The sequence below is a fragment of the Elephas maximus genome, chromosome X (assembly GCF_024166365.1).
Source record: "Elephas maximus indicus isolate mEleMax1 chromosome X, mEleMax1 primary haplotype, whole genome shotgun sequence".
NCBI classification, from domain to species: Eukaryota; Metazoa; Chordata; class Mammalia; order Proboscidea; family Elephantidae; genus Elephas; species Elephas maximus.
The window spans coordinates 126581044-126598110 of record NC_064846.1 but is presented as its reverse complement, the minus strand read 5'-3'; the positions used below and the strand labels follow the sequence as shown (position 1 = coordinate 126598110).

Sequence of the window (17067 nt, the reverse complement as noted above, 5' to 3'; positions counted from 1 at the left end):
AAGTGAAAGGTTTCTAAAGGCAAAGTGAAATCTCCCAGTTTCAAGGTGTCTCAGAGACAAGTTCTGCTGGAGTAGGAGTACCTGCCTCAAATACATAACCAGTTTTCTCCTAAGCCAACTGCAAGAATTTGAAATGAGGCAGGAGGCTAAAGAGCTAGCTTAAGACCTCCAAATGTAGAATTGAATCTCCCAGTCTTTTGGGGCTAAGAAAGACAAAGATCCACCAGGCTTTCAATCAAAAGCCCAGGAGAGCTATGCCTGAGAAGCATGGACAACTATAGCTGGATTGGGTCTTCCTAAAACTGCCAGTCAGCCTTGACTTAGCACAATCACCAATACAATGGAGGTTATCAGTCCCTCACTATATTTTCCTAATAAAAGAAACGGTAGAAATCTTTTCTAGAGGAAGATATGATCTAAAGCTAGTAAGATTCTTTCACACACAATGTCTGCTATAAATTATTAGACATGAAATGAATTGCAAGAAAAGGTAACTAATAGTCAAGAGAAAAAAATGCAATAGATGCAGACTCATAGATGATCCAGATATTGGATTTCGTATACAAGACCTTTAAATTACGATTAATTGGTTAAAGAAAATAAGAGGGAAAAAAAAGGATGAAATAGACAAAAAGATGGAGAATTTCAGCAGAGAACTAAAATCTAGCTTAAAAAATCAAATGGACACCCTAGAGAAATAAAATACCTGAAATTAAGAAAAATACAGTTATCTGAATTGAACTGAAATTAAGAAGTCATTGGATGGGTTTAATAGCGGGCTAGACAGACATAGTAAAATACCCGCCCACCAAAAAAAAAAAAAAAAGAAAAAACCAAACCCTTTGCCATGTAGTCAATTCCGACTCATAGCAACCCTACAGGACAGAGTAGCACTGCCCCATAGGGTTTTCAAAGAGCAGCTGATGGATTCAAACTGCCAGTCTTTTGGTGAGAAAGCCGAATGCTTAACCACTGCGCCACCAGGACTCCTAGCAAAATACAGAAGTAGTAACCTTGAAGATACAAGTCAATGGAAAACAGCCATATTGAAACCCAGTTTGAAAAGGGGGGGAAGGCAGGGAACAGATCATAATATGGAACTCAGTCTCAGAGTCTCATGGGCATGTAGCTGGGGAACCAGAACAAGGTAAGAGACAGGATAGGGCAAAAGCAATATTTGAGGAAACAATGGTTGATTATTTTCCAAAACTGACGAAAGGCATCAACCTTCAAATTCAAGAAACTCAATAACGCTAATAAGAATGCTAGAAAAATCACACCTGTACTTGTCAATGTCAAATTCTTAGTACAAAAACATGGCACATACTCAGAAGTCATACAACAGACCTAAACCTAGTCAAACAGAATTAGCCTCCTTTCTCGGAAATGTTATGATAAAAAGGACAGTGGCATGGAAGGAGAGGAGGCTTACTCTTAGCCAAGTACAGTAAAGCCCCACAATAACATCAATTTGAATACACTGTGATAAGTATTCCTGGTCTCCACCTGGCCACTAATCTCATTTCATTAACCTCATAATAATGCAACTCCACATTTTATACAATCAAATTTTTTGATCCCAAGAATAGTTTTATGGTAAGGTTTACTGAAATTGGGAGGAGGGGGCACAGTATTAAGACAGGGTTCAGAGATCAACAGTCCAACCCTCGCATTAAAAAAGATCAGAATATTTAAGCCCAAAGCAATAAAAATGACGTGCCAGTCACCACAGCAGACTGGCGACCAAAACAGTAGGCTCCTGACTTCTAGTCCAGCTTTCTGATGCCAGCACCAGACCTGTTCAAGGTTAAAATCCAAACCAAGATCAGGTCTTGGTGAAATATTTTTATTTTTATGAATATATATTTTCACTCTGAGACTAGAAGGACCCCGGAGGTCATGGTCCCCAGACCTTCTGTTAGCCCAAGTCAGGAACCATTCCCAAAGCCAACTCTTCAGGCAGGGATTCAGCTGGAATATGGGATGGAAAATGATACTGGTAAAGAACGAGCTTGTTGGATCAAGTAGACGCATGAGACTATGTTGGCATCTCCTGTCTGAAGGGGAGACAAGAGCAGAGGGGGCCAGGAGCTGGCCAAATAGACATGAGGAGAGAGAGTGGAGGGAAGGAGTGTGCTGTCTCATTAACGGGAGAGCAATTAGGAGTGTACAGCAAGGTGTGTATTAGTTTTTGTACGAGAGACTGACTTGGTTTGTAAACTTTCACTTAAAGCACAATAAAAATTAATTAAAAAAAGAAGTTTCAATCAAAAATATATATATATATATATTTTCACTGATAGTGATACAAAATAACATACCTGAGCCCATTGCCATTGAGTTTATTCTGACTCATAACGACCCTACAAGACAGAGTAGAATTGTCCCACAAGGCTTCCAAGGAGTGGCTGGTAGATTTAAACTGCTGACCATTTGATTAGCAGCTGCAGCACACTAGGCACTCATTCACTCTGACCATGTAATCACGAAAAGCTGCTATCATCTCTGGGAAAAGCACCCCTCCCCCCGCCAACAACACTCACTCTATGACTATACCTGTTGCTCACAGACAGAGCAAACACATGTGTCAAAGAGATAGGGAAAGGTATGACCAGGGACTGTCACTTCAGCTCCAGCAGTCAGGTTATTTCTGTGAGTCTTGTGGCCTTTCTCCATAGCATGTATAATATCATCATACACAATGCAAGTATTAGAGCTTGCTATAGGTCCAGGAATGGTGACTAAAGGAAAAGATCCCACATTGCTGTCCTTGAAGGTAAAAGGAAACCAATAGCTGATACATGCCATGGATTCCTCATCACCATGGCACCATGTGTTCCCTCAGTGCACATGGATTTTTACTCCCTACAGCTGTTTTAAAGAGAAATAATCATCTGTTCTTTCTCCTGCACCAATCTGAGGCTTTGGGATTAACTAAAACAGCCATATCCTTTCCTCGTTATGAAATTCATTAAGACTCCATCGTTGTATTTTCCTGGTTAAATACTCGCCAGGTTCTGTTTTCTTTATCAAAACTCAGCCCAAGACTCTCCTGCCCGTGCAACTGGCCTACTGGATAGGCAGCGCAGCTTCTGCAGCAGTGGATCCTGACCTCTGTGCCCGAGCCTCCATTCAGATACTGAATATACCAATAACGCCACAAGATAACATTGCTAACATAATTAATCAGAAACAAAACATAGTATCTAGAAAACATACAAATCATTTTAAATATTTTCCAATGAGAGGATCAGTATTCAAAAGACAGAATGACTGATTGCCTTCTGGTCCATCTAAATATGTATGTTTTTAAATCTCCATTTAAAACTAGACAATGTGCCCATTAACACTACTCAGTGTGGCACCTGAGGCTTACTCTAAAAATACAACTTTGTATTCATTAGCCATTTCTCTACCATAACCTTTGGTTAGCAGCGGTAGAACTTAACTACTATGCCACCAGGGTTTCCAAACTAACACAAACCAAGGTAGAAAAACTAAACAAACCCACAACAAAAGAAGAGATAGAAGAGGTAATTAAAAAAAAAAAACAAAAAACTTCCAACCAAAAAAAAGCCCTGGCCCTGACGGCTTCACTGGAAAATTCTACCAAACTTTCAGAGAAGAGTTAACACCAGTACTACTAAAGGTATTTCAGAGCATAGAAAAGAATGGAATACTCCTGAACTCATTCTATAAAGCCAGCATAAGCCTGATATCAAAACCAGGCAAAGACACCACACAATAAGAATATTACAGACCAATATCTCTCATTAACATAGACACAAAAATCCTCAAAAAAAAAGTCTAGCCAATAGAATAAAACAGTATATCAAAAAAACAGTTCATCATGACCAAGTGGGATTCATGACAGGTATGCAGGGATGGTTGAACATTAGAAAATCAATCAGCATAATCCATCGCATAAATAAAAGAACCACATGATCTTATCAATTAAGGCAGAAAAGGCATTTGACAAAGTCGAACATACCTTCATGATAAAAACTCTCAGCAAAATAGGAATAGAAGGAAAATTCCTCAACATAATAAAGGGCATTTATACAAAGCCAACAACCAACATCATTCTAAATGGAGAGAGACTGAAAGCATTTCCCTTAAAAACGGGAGCCAGGAAAGTATGCCCTTTTATCACTGCCCTTTATTCAACATTGTGCTCAAGATCCTAGCCAGAGTGCTAGGGCAAGAAAAAGAAATAAAGGGCATCCAAATTGGCAAGGAAGAAGTAAAAGTATCCCTATTCACAGATGACACAATTTTATACACTGAAAACCCCAAAGAATCCACAAGAAAACTACCGGGACTCATAGAAGATTTCAGCAAAGTATCAGGATACAAGATAAACACACAAAAATCAGTTGGATTCCTCTACACCAACAAAGAGAACGTCCAAAAGGAAATCACCAAATCGATACCATTTACAATAGCCCCCAAGAAATGCAATAGTCCCCAAGAAGGTACAGAGAAATAAATCTAACCACAGACGTAAAAGACCTGTACAAAGAAAACTCCAAAACACTACTACAAGAAACTAAGAGATCTACATAAGTGGAAAAACATACTATGCTCATGGATAGGAAAACCCAATATTGTGAAAATGTCAGTTCTACCCAAAGGTATCTATAGAAACAATGCAATCCCAATCCAAATTCAAATGGCATTTTTTTAACAAAATGGAGAAAATGTCAATACTTTCCAAAGCGATTTATAGATATAATGCAATACCGATCCAAATTCCAGCAACATTCTTTAACGAGATGGAAAAACTAATCACCAACTTTATATAGAAAGGGGAGAGGCCCCAGATAAGTGAAGCATTACTGAAGAAGAAGAAAGTGGGAGGCCTCAAACTACCTAATTTTAGAACCTATTATACCGCCACTGTAGTCAAAACAGCCTGGTACTGGTAAAACAAACACATAGGCCAATAGAACAGAATTGAGAACCCAGACATAAATTCATCCACCTATGAGCAGCTGATATTTAACAAAGGCTCAAAGTCTGTTAAATGCAGAAAAAACAGTCTCTTTAACAAATGGTGCTGGCGTAACTAGATCTCCCATCTGTAAAAAAAAAATGAAACAAGATACACAAAAACTAACTCAAAATGGATCAAAGACCTAAATATAAAATCTAAAACGATATAAATGATATAGATCATGGAAAAAAAATAGGGACAATGCTAGGGGCCCTAATACATGGCATAAATAGTATACAAACCATAACTATGTACAAACACCAGAGGAAGAACTAGATAACTGGAAGCTCCTAAAAATCAAATACACTCATCAAAAGACTTTACAAAAAGAGTAAAAAAAGAACCTACAGACTGGGAAAAAAATTCTGGATACAACGTATCTGGCAAGGGTCTAATCTCTAAGATCTACAAGACACAGCAACACCTCAACAACAAAAAGACAAATAATCTAATTTAAAAATTGACAAAGGATATGAACAGACACTTCACCAAAGAAGACATTCGGGTGACTAGTAGACACATGAGGAAATGTTCAGGATCATTAGCCGTTCCAAAAAAAAAAAAAAAAAAACACCAAACCTGGTTTGATTCAAACTGCCGACCTTTTTGGTTAGCAGCCATAGCTCTTAACCACTATACCACCAAGAGATACCATCTTAGCCCAACAAGGCTGGCACTAATCCAAAAACAAGAAATAACAAATGTTAGAGAGATTGAAACTTTTATGGGCTGCTGGTGGGAATGTAAAATGGTACAACCACTTTGGAAAATGATACGGTGCTTCCTTAAAAAGCAAGACATAGAAATACCATATGATCCAGCAATCCCACTCCTAGGAATATACCCAAAAGAAATAAGAACCATCTCACAAATAGACATACGCACACCCATGTTCATTGCAGTACTATTCACAATAGCAAAAAGATGAAAACAACATAAATGCCCATGAACAGACGAATGGATAAATTATGGTACATACACACAATGGAATACTATGCAACGATAAAGAAAAATGATGAATCCGTAAAACATCTCACAACATGGATGAATCTGGAGGACATTATGCTGAATGAAATAAGTCAGTCACAAACGGACAAATATTGCATGACACCACTACTAGAAGAACTCAAAAAAAGGTTTAAATACAGAAAAACTCATTCTTTGATGGTTACAAGGGTGGGGAGGGAGGTGGAGGGGAAGTCACTAATTAGATAGTAGACAAGGATCAACTTTGGCAAAGGAAGGGACAACATACAATACAGGGGAAGTCAGCACAACTGGATCAAAGCAAAAGCAAAGAAGTTTCCTGAACACATCCAAACACTTCAAGGGACAGAGTAGCTGGGGCCTGGGGACCACAGTTTCAGGGAACATCTAGGTCAACTGGCATAACATAGTTTATTAAAAAAATGTTCTGCACCCCACTTCCGTGAGTGGCGTCTGGGGTCTCAAAAGCTTGTGAGTGGCCATCTAAGATATATCAATTGGTCCCATCCCACTCGAAGCAAAGGAGAATGAAGAAAATCAAAGACACAAGGAAAATACTAGCCCAAAGGACTAAAGGACCATATGAATCAGAGACTCCACCAACCTGAAACTAGAAGAACTAGATGGTACCCAGCTACCACCAATGGCCACCCTGACTGGGAACAGAGCCCAGGACAGAGCAGGAGAAAAATGTAGAAGAGAACTCAAATTCACGTAAAAAGACCAGACTTAACCGTCTGACAGTGACTGGAAGAACCCCCAGAACCATTCCCGAAGACTACTCTTCAGACAAAGACAGGACTATAAAACAAAATATAATACACATGAGGAATGTGTGATTCTTAGCTCAGTCAGATAGATATAAAAAAAATGGCAGCTTCTGTCCAAAAGCAAGATGAGTAGGCAGGAAGGGACAGGAACTGGTCAAATGGACACAGGGAACCTGGGGTGGAAAGGGGGAGTGTGTTGTCACATTGTGGGGATTGCGACTACTGTCACAAAACAATATGTGTATAAATTTTTGAATGAGAAATTAACTTGAGCTGTAAACTTTCACCTAAAGCACCATAAAAAAATAGTAAAAATTAAAAATATATATTCTGGAAAAACTCAGACATATACATGGTTACTATCCCTGGAAAATTAGAGTCACTTCATGTAATGTTTTTAGCATATTTCCATTAAGCTCCTAAATGTACCTTATAACTGTACTTCCTCATAATGTACTCTAGCCCTTCAAAAGGATTCCTTAATGGGCGGTAAATCAGAAACATTTAAATTCATGTTTTCACTCTCTGAATAATTTGCAATAGGTGGAAAAGCACACAAACATTAAAAAAAATTTTTTTTTACTACTGTTTCTCAGTAGGAGGATATGTTAAATTTTCACACATGGCGAAGAACACAGGTGAAGAGCTCCAATCAATCAAATCTCTTTTCCTTTCCTGACACTCTCCTTTCTCAGAAAACTCCTTTTAAATTAAATGCTAGAGGCAAGTTAATGGCAAATACGCAAGGGTGCTCCATAAAAAGGTTCCCCAATGCCCAAGGGTATCCACAGCAGATTCCAGAACGATGACAGGAAAGAGAGAAGTTTCTCCTTTTTACAATACTGAAGAGCTTCTCTTCCATCCCTCAACACCAATGACATCCATTAGACCAGCCCAAACCATCAAGGCTAAAGGAGATTGTGGATGTCTTAAATATGAAGGGGGGTGGTGGGTAAGGAATATGCTAGGAACCAGGGGGCCATCTTGGACTCATCTTAGACTACAAGCAACCAGACACATGCGTTATGGTCAGAACTACCCTCCCTGCTGGTGATCTGGACCCAGCTTGGTCTAACCTCATATTCCTACTCCTAAGCAAGGGCAAAAATGGCCACAATGATTCTCCTCTCTCTATCCATGCTCCTTGTAATATGACTGCAGCTCCTCCCATCAAGAGAGAGATTCAATTTCCCCATCTCATGAATCAGGGCTGGCTTGGTGACTTCCTTTGGCTAACACAACTCAGAGGGAGTAACCTTTGCCAGTTGTGTGAGCCTTCACCTCAAGAGGCCTTGCATGTCATCACACTTTCTTGGAACCCAACCAACAAGGTTAGTGTAGTTAACAATTAGACACCATGTGGAGGAGAGAGAAACATCCCAACTGGGGCCATCCTAAAGAGCCAGCACCCAAACCACCAGCAGATCATAGACAAGTGAGTTAGCCTAGCCTCGCTCAGAAGAACTGCCCAGCTGCATCCTGCCTAACTGCTAACCCACAGTATCAGCTAAGTAAATGGGTGTGGTTTTAAATCACTAAAATGATATTGTGGTGTTCTGTTAGGCAGTAAAAGATAACTGATAAGAAAAGGATGCTTTATGAACCCACTCATTCACTAAAAATTTAACAAATACCTTCTATATTTCAAGTGGAGCCCTGATGGCACAGTGGTTAAGAGTTTGGCTGCTGACCCTTCTGCTAACCAAAAGGCCAGCAGTTCACATTCACCAGCCGCTCCCTGGAAACCCTATAGGGCACTTCTACTCTATCCTATAGGATCGCTCTGAGTCGGAATCAACTCAATGGCAATGGGTGTGGTTTTTGGTTTGGTTTATATTTCAAGTAGTACACCCATTAGTTAACCTAGAAACCTACAAAGTTCACTGGGGGTATAATGGTTAACAAGAAGAGGCCAGTTGAGCTGGTTTTTAAAGAAAAAAATGGTATTTCACCAGGTGGATAGGAATGGACAAGAGAAATGGCATGTGTAAATGCACAGATGCAGGAAAGTACTCAAAGAATGTTCTAGGAAAGGAATATAATTAAGGACAGATGGGAGTACAGAGAGGAAATGGAAGATGATGGAACAAAAAAGTGGGCTGAGGGCAAATAATGAAGGGTCACATGCTATAAATCACATTTAGGGATTTGACTACTTCTTGTAAGCTGTGCGGAGCAACAAATCATTTTTAAGTAGAAAATGACACGATCAAATTTGTGTTTTAGGAAAAGAAAGCTGGAAAATGGATCAGAGCCAAGAGTAAGATCAGGAAAATGAATTAAAAGGTTATTACTACAATCCTAACCCACTGCTGTCAAGTCGATTCCGACTTATGTTGACCCTATAGGACAGGGCAGAACTGCCCCACAGGGTTTCTAAGGCTGTAATCTTTATGGAAGCAGATCACCACATCTTTCTCCCGCTACAATCCTAAAAACTAAAACCAAACCCAAACAACCCATTGTTATCAGGTGGATTCTGACTCCTAACGACCCTACAAGACAGAGCAGAACTGCCCCATAGGGTTTCCAAGGAGCAGCTGGTGGAATTGAACTGCCGACCTCTTGATTAGCAGCCTGAGCTCTTAACCACTAAACCAGAACCAAGAGGTAGCAAGTATGGGGAAGAGAGATGTTTGGGAGACAGGAGAAAGTCTCAACAGTCTCGAGGGTGATAACAGTTGTGTGGGAGAATCAAGGACAGTGCCAAGATTTGTGATTTGGGATCCTGGATTAATGGCAAATATATGAATTAAGGAAAGAATACAGAAGAGCAGATTGGAGAGGAACAACACGTTTTTATGAAGGCATCTGTGGGACATGTAGAGAGATGTCCAGGAGGCATTTAAGGATACATATCTGGACCTTGAGGGACAGGTGGTAGAAGCCGGAGATAAAGACCTGGGGAGTCATTAGAACACAGGGGACAGCTGAAGACATGAAAGTAAGCACAGAGCATTCAGGGGCAAGATGTAGATGGAGAAGAGAAAAAGCTAATGAATGGCAGAATCCTGAGGGACATCGATATTTGAGGGGCAAAGCGGCGGGGGGAAGGCAATGGCAAACAGAAGAAACCCTCCTTGCAAACAGAAGCAACCCTCCTCAAGGACAGAAGAAGGGAGGTGAAGAATCATTCAACAAGCCTGGATTAAGAATCGAGGAAGTGTGGCTGCCCATCCATTTTATAACATCCTTTCCTATAGCCAAGTCATCAGGCTTTTCCCTGGGGAGCTTCCAACTCTGGAGGGGCCCGGAATTCTGGGAGAAGACAGCAACAGGGGCCATTTGAGTAACTGCACTTATATCTACATATCTTAAGTAAAAGCACATTTTTTCAAATCCCTTCTCTGCCACCTATTGTAACAAACTTTAATTCTTAGGATACTTATTTGAAATATGCTTATGGGTGGTGGTCACATGGTGTATAACACGTAAAATTCATCAAGCAGAACACTTTAGATTAATGCATTTTATACGTTTTACTGGCTTTTTTGTTATAAATGTATTTTAACACAATTTTTTTAATTCATCAAAAGATAACATTAAGACAGTAGAAAGGTAAGACACAGACTAGAAAAAAATACGTGTAATATACATACAACCCAACTAAAGGCAAAAGACTTGAACAGAAGGTACTTCACAAAAGGATATCCAAATGCCATTAAGCAAAAGAAACGGCACTCAATATCATTAAAAAAAATTTTTTTTTTTTTTTTTGTAAATCCAGGTGATACCACCATATCCCCATCAAAGTAGCTAAAATTAAAGATGGACAAAACCCAGTGTTAGTTAAAATATAGAGCAACTGGAACTCTTGTACACTGTTGTTTTGTGTCAAGTTGACTTCAACTCACAGTGAACCGATAGGACAGAGTAGAACTGCCCTATAGGTTTCCTAGGCTGTAATCTTTATGGGAGCAACCAGGTCTTTTCTCCCGCTGATGCACTGGTGAGTTTGAACTGCTTGCCTTTTGGTTAGCAGCTGAATGTTTAACTACTGCGTCACCAGGGCTCCTTTCTTGTACACTACTGGTGGAATTTAAATTGGTGCAACCACTTTGGCAAATTGTTTGGCAATTATCTACTAATACTAAAGCTAAATATATGCATACTCTATGACCCAGTAATTCTCCTCCTAGGTATATGTTCAAGACATGTATACCAAAAGACATACACAAGAATGTACAGTCACTTTATTCATATTAGCCAAAAACTGAAAATAACCCAAAGATCCAAAAGGGGAATGGATAAACATATTGTGGCACATAAATACAATGGAATACTACTGAGCAATAGATTAGAAATACCTGCTGATACACACAACATCATGGATGAATCTCATAGACATTACATTGCAGGAAAAGAAGATACAAGCGTTCCTACTATATGATACTACATACATGCAGTTTAAGAGCAGACAAAACTAGTGGATGGAGTTAAAAACCACAATGTGGTTACCTTGGCGGTTTGGAGGTAGGGTAAATATTGAATAGAAGAGGCAAGAGGAAATCTTCTGGAATGCTGGAAATATTTTGTTATCTTGACCTGGGTAGTGGTCACATGGTGTATAGACATACAAAAATTCACTGAGCAAAACACTTTAGGTTAATGCATTTTACACACTTTACTGTATGTATATTATTCCTCAAAAAAAATCTCTGAAGTACCTAGATGTCTCTACAATGAGTATGCTATAATTTAAAAAAGGAATAAAATTCCAACCTTCTTGTTCTTTTTTTTTTTTTAACTTAGAAGATGAGACTCCTATTTCCTCTTAGATGTGTTGGGAGGTAATTAGTTGCTTCCCAATTTCCTGACTCAGATAATGAATCTAAGCCCCATGCAGAAATACAAACTTACATATTCCTAAATGTCCCAGAGCTTTCCTGAAGCCACTCCAAATCCACGAGGTCTTCACAGTAAAACTGTTCAGTCTTTAGTTTTAGTTATACTTTCTGAGTCAGAGCTCCCAATTTGCTTTCTACTAGTAAGTTTGATCTTTTTTTTTTAATTTTATTGTAGTAAAATATTTGGGGGACATAATTCAATCCATGGCAATGTATAACAAAACATTTGCCACTTTAACCATTTTAAGTAGATAATTCAATAAAATTACATGTTATTGAATTATCTACTTAAAAATGTTGTACAATCATTACCCCACCCATTTCCAAAAGTTTTACATCACCCCAAACAGAAACTCAGTATCCCTTAGGCAATAATTCCCCCATTCCTCCCTACCGCCAGTCCCTGGTATCACTAATAAACTTTGGTCTTTATGTTTTCACCTATTCTAGATATTTCATGTAAGTGGAATCATATGATATTTGTTCTTTTGTGTCTGACTTATTTCATTCAGCATAAAGTTCTCAAGGTTCATCCATATTGTAGCATGTATCAGAACTTTATTTCTCCTTATGGTTGAACAATATTCCACTATATGTAATACATTTTGTTGTATGTATATACATCATCTGTTGATAGACACTTATGTTCTTTCCACCTTTTGGCTACTGTGAATAATGCTGCAGTGAACACTGGTATGCAACAATCTGTTTCAGTCCCTACTTTCAAGTCTTTGGGGTATACATACACCTAGGTGTGCAATTGCTGGGTCATATGGTAATTCTATACTAACTTTTTGAGGAACTAAAGAATTGTTTTCCACAGTGCCTGCACCATTTTATATTCCCACCAGCAATGTGTAAGGGTTCCAAATTCTCCACATCCTTACCAACACTTGTTATTTTCCATTTTTTATGATAATAGTCATTCCACTGAGTGTGAAGTGGTATCTCATTATGGTTTTGATTTGAATTTCCCTAATGACTAATGACAGCCCTGGTGGCGCACTAGTTAAGAGCTCAGCTGCTAACCAAAAAAGGCTGACAGTTTGAATCCACCAGCTGCTCCTTGGAAACCATACGGGTCAGTTCTACTCTGTCCTATAGGGTTGCTTTGAGTCGGAACTGACTGGACAGCAATGGGTTTGCTTTTTTGGTTAATGACTAATGACACTGAGTAGCTTTTCCTGTGCAGTTTGATCTTTTTAAGCTTTAAGAACAGCATCTGACTTTATTTTACAGCCTCAGCAGTTAGCGAAATTAATCCCTCCTCAGCTGTAAATGGAAAATGTCAAAATTCACAAGGTATCACTAGTCTGGCATTGTGATGAAGATATACCCCCCTGAAAAAGAGAAAGCTTTAGTCCCTTTAGTAATCATTTGATGCCCTGTCCTTAAACAGCCCATACAGTAACTTTACCTTCCTGGTAAAAGGACCAAAAGCTATAGCCTATCATTCTCCTGAAAGAAAATAAAAATACACAAAGGTGGATTCTCCCCTTCTTCTACCATTCATAATAACGTGCTAAAAAAGGTCTTAAAAAGCAAATCATTACATTTTAATGATAATGGCAAATTATTTTGAATTGTTACAATTAATAACTTCACAAATGTGATTGTCTTTTAACACTTATAAAACCTGTCCTCATTTCAGTCAACTATTTTAGTGAGCAAATTGGGACGATACCTCATATGCTTAGCTTGGAAAAAGAGCAAGGTAGTAGGAAGAAAATGACAAGGTTAAAAACAGAAGCACTGGTTTAAAAGAAACCTCCTAAAGCATCTGTATTTGGATCACTGTGATGCCAAGTCAATGGCGAGATGCGGTTTTAGTAAAAACAGACACCTATGTTGGGTTACCTGGGTGACTTTTTGTTAACAGTGTCTCAAATGAAATTATTCAGAAAAATTGGTAGTTTTAAACACTTTAGGGAAAAGTGTTTTTAAAGGCAAGTATCCAGCAACAACTGTTTAAATGCAAAGCCAGTCACAATGGAAAAACATACTTCTCTTTTAGAACAGTAAAAAATAATATAATACAATGACATGCAGTATTTTTATTTACCTACATTGTCTGAAATAGATTAGACTTGTTTTCTCTGCTGAGAGTACTTCAAAATACATTTCACTTCATAAAAGCCTATACAAATGTCAAAATATTGAGCATAACAGCTAATGGGTTAGTACTACTGGAATGCAATGATTATAAAGCAGGGTAGGTGGATTAATTATTCTACATACCGGTGGTTTTCCAGATTCCTTTGCTTGCTTACTCATGTACATTCACTCTTGTATTTCAGAAGCCACTTCTGGAAGCTCCTGTTTTGGCTTTTACACTGCCACCTGTAGACATAAAAGAGAAATAAACCATGCATTCCTCAACAATCCAGTCTTTCTAGAAATCGCATAGAGATGATTTGGAAAAAAGTAGCAAAATATTTGCTCCAAGAGACAAAAGTGTTCTTTCTCTTCTGTGTGGAAAATTTCTAAGGACTTCCTCTCCCCCAATGGTTTGATAAATTATTCAATTAGAAATTGGAGTATACATAAGATGACACAGATCATCAACTGTATACCACTCTGATCAGTTTACGAGAGAAAGAGATGGAGTCACAGAATCCATCTGCATGCCAATTTACAGCCATTTCAATACACAGCATTTAAAAAAATTAAAAGACAACCTGACCTCGCTAATTGAGTAAGGCAAAATTTTGTAAATTACCACACAGAAGAGAGGGAGAGATCTAGGCAAAGGTTACTTTGTCACAGGGTTGTAAAATGTCTATTTAAAATAATAATACTAACAGGAACTAGAGCTTTGTCCAACCTAAAGAGCAGTTTGTTCGCGTATTTTCATCATAATGCCCACCCTTGATTTGAATGTGAATGAGTGCTGAAAGGTCTTTCTGACACCCCACGGATTTAAATACAGGTTAAGTCCTTTTTTTTTTTTTTTTTTAAGTCCTTTTTAGGAACCCTCGTGGCCTAGTGGTTTAGAGCTAGGGCTGCTAACCAAAAAGGCTGGTGGTTCAAATCCAACAAGCCCTCCTTGGAAACTCTATGGGGCAGTTCTACTCTGTCCTGTAGGGTCGCCAATGAGTCGGAATCGACTCTACCGCAGCGGGTTTTTTGGTTCTTGGTGGTGTAGTGGTTAAGAGCTTGGCTGAATCCCCCAGCCGCTCTTGGAAATCCTGTGGGGGCTCTGTCCTATAGGGTTGCTATGACTCGGAACGGACGCGAAGGCAACGGGTTTGGTTTTCTTTTTTAAGTCCTTTTTAAGTCAGCTATGGAACAAGCAGATGAATAAAAAATCCACAATCAACAACTATCAGCCCAAGCAGCGATGCTCCCAAAAAAAGCTCTCCTAGAAGATGGTGTGTGTGAGAGAGAGACAGAGACAGAGAGGCAGGTAGACAGAGATTCTGGAGTTAACTGAGACTAACATACGGTGCCGCACAGCTCTTTACCTCCTCCAAGTCCCACATGGTCTCCCCGGGACAAATGCCCAGCTTCAGCACCTTAAGCCGAAAACACAAGCACCACCACTACCCAGTCCCACTCCCTAGGCGAGGCAGCACCAAAAGCCACGAGCAAGCACGCCAGCTAAGCCCGCTATACCGCAAACCCGGAATCCTCGCCTCGCCCGTAATTTACTTTAACGCTCCGAAAGCATGGTTGGGTTTAAGGGATTGCAGCAAATACAAGAAAATCAAGTCTCCTTGAGACACTCTCCTCCTCCTCCCTAGAACACACATTCACACACTCAAGGGTCCTTACCCTCCCAACCCCGAACACGCGCCATGCCATCCCAAGAGGGTCCTTGGCGGCTCGCCAGTGACCAATTCTCCCACGCGCCTCCATTAAACCTCCATTAAACTCTCGTCCAAGCGTGCACGACGCGCCAAATGCATGTGCAGAGTCAGCCCTTAGAGTTAAGTTCTCCAAACCCATATCCCCCACTCTGGCCCAGCAGAACGCGAGGGAGCGCGCGGGCGCAGCCACCGGCCGGGACCCGGGCAGACAATACTCGAGCAACTCCTGACTTCCCCGCACATGCCCGGGCCGGTCCTATCACCCCTCCCTCCTCGCAGGGCCCTTACAGTCCTGCGGGCCGGGAGCAGAGGGCGTCCTTAAGGTTGCTGGATTGTGAAGAGGGGGAGACCTGCACTCACCACCGAGACTGCAGGCGGGGGGAAGGGGTCGCGGACTTCCAAAGATCCTCAGCTCCTCAGAAGGGGGTGGGGAGGACAGTGAGACCCCATGGAATGACTCCCGAGGGAGGCAGCTTTCTGCACCTCTTCCCGTCCTAAACATAGCGCTGGCACACATAAGCGCGCACACCACTGGGCCGTGCACCTTTCTCCCGCCCCCGACCCTGGCCAGCCCTAGTCCCCCAGAGGAGTGGCCTGGAAGAGAGGGCGTCCGGTCGCAGCGGACCCGGGAGGGGACAGAGCGCCGAGCTCCGGGGTGCCCACCTGCGCGCAGGGCTGCCGGTGCGCTCTCCCGAAGCGCGGTCTCCCGCTGCAAGAGGAGGAGTGCTGCCGCCCGATCCTGGATTTCATGCGCCTCCTCGCTTTTCCGGAGCAGCGGTCTTCGCTCTCCTTCTTCTTAGCTGGCGAGCCCCCCACCTAGCCCACAGGTTCTGCCACCGTCCTTCTGCCGGCCCGAGCCGGAGCTGTCCTCCCCGCCCCTTTCCCACCGCTCCGCGCTGCGCTGCGCTCCGCCCCCTGCCCGCCCATCCCCGCTGGGGCCCAACCGGGGGCTGCGGGCCCGGCGTTTGGGGCCGCAGATCCCTGATCTTGGCAGGAGGATTGGGGGGAATTCGCCCCGACCCCGAGCTCCTAATTCGCTCCCCTTTTCCGGGGCCCCCGGAGCCCTCGGCAGCCGCCCGCACTCACCCGGTGGCCAAGGATGTGGGCGCCCGCGCGCTCTGCCCTCACTCTTCCGGCGTCTCTTCACTCCCCGCAGGGCACCTTCCATGGCCCGGAGGGTGCCTCGTGTCTCGTGTGGGGGAGGGGGTGAAGCGGGGTGGAGTGAGGAAGACAGACAAGGGGAAGAAATTACCTTGTCAACTGCCAGGGATACAAGTTGATGCCTGTGCCTTGTTTCTGTTACATTATGTACCTGGAGGTGCTGCTTTCCTTGGTACAACTGCAGTAATGTTCAGCGACATGAATATAAGATTTCCAAGCTAATTGGCTGTAGATTTTTAATTTAATGATGGCAGAAGACAACAGATTCACTCTTTATAAAAAGTTACTTCACATATATGTATTAGAAATACGGATGTACATCCACATTTCTAATTAAAAAAATAGCAAAATATAAATAACAGAACAGCTGTGTTTTACAGAAACAGATCCAGTATGCAGTGTGTGTGTGTTATTTAAACCCACTGTAATTATATTTGCTGATTTCGTTTTAAAGTATATTTTAGGTATTTTTTAAGAAAGCAGGCTCAGAATTTAGG

The 17067-nt window shown here is 41.1% G+C and overlaps 1 long non-coding RNA gene across 3 annotated transcripts in view; it reads right to left on the bottom strand.

Moving 5' to 3' along the window:
- The window catches only part of LOC126068609 (uncharacterized), a 102579-nt gene extending 86321 nt beyond the window's left edge, over positions 1 to 16258 (bottom strand). For all 3 annotated transcript variants that reach the window (XR_007515742.1, XR_007515741.1, XR_007515743.1), the window contains exons 1-2: positions 16073 to 16258; positions 13839 to 13940 (exon numbers count right to left, since the gene is read on the bottom strand). This is a non-coding gene — a long non-coding RNA (uncharacterized LOC126068609). The remainder of the gene's footprint in view (positions 1 to 13838; positions 13941 to 16072) is intronic.
- Between the last annotated feature and the right edge of the window lie 809 nt (positions 16259 to 17067).